Source organism: Leptodactylus fuscus, chromosome 5 (assembly GCF_031893055.1).
Source record: "Leptodactylus fuscus isolate aLepFus1 chromosome 5, aLepFus1.hap2, whole genome shotgun sequence".
NCBI lineage: Eukaryota > Metazoa > Chordata > Amphibia > Anura > Leptodactylidae > Leptodactylus > Leptodactylus fuscus.
The window spans coordinates 188,376,060-188,382,059 of record NC_134269.1 but is presented as its reverse complement, the minus strand read 5'-3'; positions in this window follow the sequence as shown (position 1 = coordinate 188,382,059).

The window sequence follows — 6,000 nt, the reverse complement described above, 5'->3', positions numbered from 1 at the left end:
TTTGGCAGTAGATGCCCTGTCAATACCATGGAGGTTCAGGCTGGCATACATCTTCCCTCCGCTTTCCATGATACCGAGTGTATTGATGAAAGTCAGACAGGAGCAGGCATCAGTGTTTGCGATCAACCCATTCTGGCCAAAGAGGGCATGATTCACCCAGCTCATTCAGATGAGCAGAGGAACATACTGGAGGCTCCCCACACAGCACGATCTGGTCACTCAGGGTGCCAGAGTATGCCAGGATCTCAACAGGTTCAACTTGACAGCCTGGAAGTTGACCGGTCCATACCTGGATTAGAGGTGTTACCTTCAGCCATCCAAAATACTATAGCTCACGCTAAAGCTCCGGCCACTAGCCAGGCTTATATCAGAATTTTCAATATCTTCAAGACCTGGTCCAGGGAGAAACAGGTATCTCAGGATAACTCTTCCGTACAATCTCTGTTGGAATTCCTGCAGGATGGACTGGATAAGGGTCTTACACCAGCCACACTTAAAGTCCATGTGGCCTCCTTATCCGCCTGTCTAAACAGGCACCTGACCCAGAATACCTTTATTTCCCAGTTCCTCAAGGGGGCAACCAGGTTAAGACTTTCTATAAGATCTCCAGTTCCTCAATGGGACCTTGCCACTGTTTTAGTAGGTCTTTGCAATCCTCCATTTGAACCAATGCAAGAAGTGGACTTGAAATTTATGCCCCTAAAGGTGTCTTTTCTTTTGGCAATCACATCAGCCAAACATGTAGAGGAACTACAGGCTCATCAGCCCATGAGCCTTACACAGTTTTCTATCCGGACTGTGTCCAACTAAGGGTCAACTGGAGGGGGACCTGTCTGCCTCTAGTTGCCCCCAGTTGAATGTCCCCCTTCAGCTACCCCTATGGTTAATGTCTGCTTGTAGCTGCCCGAGTTTAATGTCCCCTCTAGTTTCCACCAGTTTAAACTGGGGCACCAGGAGAGGGACCTAATACTGTGGGGCAGTTGGAAAGGAACATTATAATGTGGGGACATATAATGTACGGGTGACTGTAGGAGGATTATACTGTGTGGGGGCACATGAAAAAAAATGAATGAAAATGGGCAGAGTCAACACAAAACTGGGCGGAGCTAAATTTGCCGAGGAGTGCTACGCTCGCCGCACATATTGTCCCTCTTTCTGATATTCAAAAGTTGGGAGGTATGGTACTTGCCCCCACAGTATACAGCCCCCCACCAGTACAGTATACAGCTCCCACTCCAATTGTCTGCACAGTATACTTTCCCCTACAATATGATGAATACTGTAGCACAGTTGGGAGGTTTGCCTAAGGGTTTATTCACATGACAGGGATTCATTGCCTTGGGCATGCCTTTTTATTAACAGCCAGCAGATGGCCCCATTATAATTACAGGATCTATTTACACGAACATTGTTTTAATAACAGAACACGACAAGGGTGTAACTACCGGGGTAGCAATGGTAGCGGCTGCCACAGGGCCCGGGACATTAGGGGCCCGGCGACAGCCGCTACCGCTTCGTTTTTTTCTTTTTTATTAATAGGTTGTTACTCCAGCCGGTAACGGGCCCTATTTACTTACCTGTCCTGGCTGGGATCGGTAAGTGACACCGCGGGCCCCACAAAGACTATCACTATACTTGGGGGTCTTTGCAGACCCCCGAGTATAATGATCGGAGGCCAGAGAGAGGTAAGAAACATAAAAAACACTGTTACTTATTTCTCCACGATCTGGGCAGGCTTCAGGCCTATTTGTCTGACGTCACATGAACCCGGCCTGCGTCCCGGGTCATGTGACGTCTGACGTCATTGAAGAAGGACAACAGCGGAGGACTGCAGCCAGGGCCGCCATCAGTAATTTTGGGGCCCCATACAGCCTAAGTGTCTGGGCCCCCCCTCCCCCGCCATTTTAAAACTACCTTATTTTGCGTCATACCAATTATGTATTACATTTCCCTTTATTTAGCAGCATTACAAGGCTTAATCAGATTCTATTTGCAGGTAAAATCTGCTACGTGTGACAGCGCCTATAGAGAGCCAACACCATCTATAAGAGCCTCCTAATAAATCCTCAGGGCTTTTTCACATTGCGTTTTTGGCCTCCCTTGCCGGGATCCGTTGGTAACCAGTCAGAATCAGCTGTCAACTTATCCATGCACGAAGAACTGGCCATTAAAAAAAAAGGGGGGCCTGCAGTTCTCCGTGCAGGGATAAGTGGGTAGCTGATTGTGACTGGTTACCAACGGATCCCGGGAAGGGAGGTCAAAAACGCAATGTGAACACTCCTTTAAAGTGAAAGTCCCACCCCCAAACAGGCTGCTATGCTAGTAACATAGCGGCCTGCATCATTATTATTCTCCAGCTAAAAACTTATATATTATATATTATTGCCCCAGTTCCCTCTCCGCAGTGCTGCACACCCGATGCCCCAACAATCCCCCCGTCCACCTTCTAACATCTTTCCATTGCCCCCTGTACCCATACCTCTCAACTTTTGAAGAACCAAAAGAGGGACAAAATGTGCGGCGCGGGAAATTTAGCCCCACCCACTGTTATGTTGACTCCGCCCACTCATTAATTTTCCATTTGCCCGAAAACTGTATAATCCTCCTACAGTCACCCATAAATTATATGTCCCCCCTCCGTCTCTCCCCCAGCTTCATATACACCCTTCATCTGCCCTGAGATTCATGTCCCCTCCATCTCTGCCCCCAGATTCATGTCCCCTCCATCTCTGCCCCCAGATTCATGTCCCCCATTTCTGCCCCCAGATTCATGTCCCCCCTCCATCTCTGCCCCCAGATTCATGTCCCTCCATCTCTGCCCCCAGATTCATGTCCCCTCCATCTCTGCCCCCAGATTCATGTCCCTCCATCTCTGCCCCCAGATTCATGTCCCCTCCATTTCTGCCCACAGATTCATGTCCCCCATCTCTGCCCCCAGATTCATGTCCCTCCATCGCTGCCCCCAGATTCATGTCCCCCATCTCTGCCCCCAGATTAATGTCCCCTCCATCTCTGCCCCCAGATTCATGTCCCCCCATCTCTGCCCCCAGATTCATGTCCCCTCCATCTCTGTCCCCAGATTCATGTCCTCTCCATCTCTGCCCCCAGATCCATGTCCCCTCCATTTCTGCCCACAGATTCATGTCCTCACATCTCTGCCCCCAGATTCATGTCCCCACATCTCTGCCCCCAGATTAATGTCCCCCATCTCTGCCCCCAGATTCATGTCCCCTCCAGCTCAGCCGCATATGTGTCACCGAGAGAGGCGGCAGCGGCGAAGCGAGGAGCTGACACAGGTCAGCTCCTCGCTTCAGCCGCATATGTGTCAGCGAGAGAGGCGGCAGCGGCGAAGCGAGGAGCTGACACAGGTCAGCTCCTCGCTTCAGCCGCGTATGTGTTCAACTCAGATCTGCGTCCTCTGGACGCAGATCTGAGTTGAAACAGGACATACAATGATTGCTGCCGGCGCCAGGGGGCCGGCACAAGGTGGCAGGCCAAAACCGGGCCCCCCCCATTTTTAAATTTGGCCGGGCCCCTGACGCCAGTAGCAGTAGTACTGGCCTATCGGCGGCCCTGACTGCAGCGGAGACAGGGGACAGGTAAATAACAGTGTTTTTTTTAATGTTTTTATTCCCCCTGGGTCTCTGATTATTATACTCTGGGGTCTGAGCCCAGAGTATAATAATTGTTTATGGGTGTCCACAGTGGAGCATAATACTCAGTGCAGGGGACACTATGGGACATGATACTGTGTGCAGGGGCCACTATGGGGGATAATACTGTGTGCAGGGGCCACTGAGGGACATAATACTGTGTGCAGGGGCCACTATGGGGGATAATACTGTGTGCAGGGACCACTATGGGACATAATACTGTGTGCAGGGGCCACTATGGGGGATAATACTGTGTGCAGGGACCACTATGGGGGATAATACTGTGTGCAGGGACCACTATGGGGGATAATACTGTGTGCAGGGGCCACTATGGGGGATAATACTGTGTGCAGGGGCCACTATGGGGGATAATACTGTGTGCAGGGACCACTATGGGACATAATACTGTGTGCAGGGGCCACTATGGGGGATAATACTGTGTGCAGGGACCACTATGGGACATAATACTGTGTGCAGGGGCCACTATGGGGGATAATACTGTGTGCAGGGACCACTATGGGGGATAATACTGTGTGCAGGGACCACTATGGGGGATAATACTGTGTGCAGGGGCCACTATGGGGGATAATACTGTGTGCAGGGGCCACTATGGGGGATAATACTGTGTGTAGGGCCCACTAAGGGACATAATAATGTGTGCAGGGGCCACTGAGGGATATAATACTGTGTGCAGGGGCCACTATGGGGGATAATACTGTGTGCATGGACCACTATGGGGGATAATACTGTGTGCAGGGGCCACTATGGGGGATAATACTGTGTGCAGGGACCACTATGGGGGATAATACTGTGTGCAGGGGCCACTATGGGGGATAATACTGTGTGTAGGGCCCACTAAGGGACATAATAATGTGTGCAGGGCCCACTAAGGGACATAATACTGTGTGCAGGGGCCACTGAGGGACATAATACTGTGTGCAGGGGCCACTGAGGGACATAATACTGTGTGCAGGGGCCACTAGGGGCATAATAGAGCTTGCAGAAATGCGGAGGAGGGGGTCGGTCGAGGTCTTCGGTGTCGGTCGGGGGGGGGCATGTCAAAAGTTCGCCACGGGGCCCCGCCATTCCTAGTTACACCACTGGAACCTGATATATGTATAAAAGGGTGTTCTCGATATTTGAGGGGTCTGTGGGAACTGGTTACCCTCAGGAGTATACCTGGCTGAGTGCACATTACAATTGTGTGAATAAAACGTTAGATTTCATTCACATCTGCCTGTGATAACCATGGATAGAACTTCTGCTTATTTTCAGGTCACATGCTGTCTGCGGCTGATCTGTTTTTTCACATCCGTGAAAAACTATTTTTCTAGCATTTTCTATACTTTCTTATTGTGCGTCATCCGTGTGCTGTCAGTGATTTTTACAGACCCAGAAGCTTTAGAGGGGTTCTCTTGGAATTTTTTTTACACTTAATTTCCCCTTTTTGTGTGTTCCTGTGGTTCCCAAGCTGGTTCTTAACTTTGGTTACATGATCAGAACCGACACTTGGCCCCTGTGTCACTCCATCTCCTTCCTCCACCACAATATCCATCACTAGTTATTGGTGCAATGGGGTGCTTTACTATAGTCTGCCAGCACCATAGCTCCTGTAAATATGGGAGAATATCCGGAGCAAGCTGGAGGCCAAGTGCTGGTTCCAATCACTTGATCCAGGGTTGGACAACACTTAAAACCAAAATCTGAATACAGTTTTGATGCAGTTTTTAATGTAAGAAAAACCTCATGTAGAATGAGACCATGTTTCCCATGACTTTTGGATATGGGATGTCCCTCAATCCTTCCTAAAACCACCCAAACTACGGTAAATATTGAACACATCAGCATCCGGGGCATATGTTGAAACCCATACCAGTAGGAGAGCTGATAAGAACATGTAGGGCTTGTTCAGATGAGCAGACTTATCAAATCCAAAAGAAACTTACCTTAGATAGACTCAGAAGGAGGGGATACCCTAACTGGAGTTTAGCCAGAGCGGAAAAAATTGTAAGTGAAAGAAGTAGAGACTCTTTGTTGGAAGATAATAAACAAAAGAAAGGAATCACTAAGAAAAAGTTAGTTTTTTCAACATCTTTTAATAGGCAATTTTCAGATATTAGGAACATTTTTTTCCGTAATATGCCTATTTTATTACAGGATAGTATAACTAGAGACATCCTACAAGATGGGGTGGAAATAGTTGCTAAACGGGGATGTACATTAGGAAATATGATCTCTCCGAGTATGTACATTAAACAAAAAGAAAGTTCCTCTACGTGGCTCAACTTAAAAGGATTTTTTAAATGCGGTCAGAGTAGGTGTAACATGTGCCGGTACGTGTATAGAA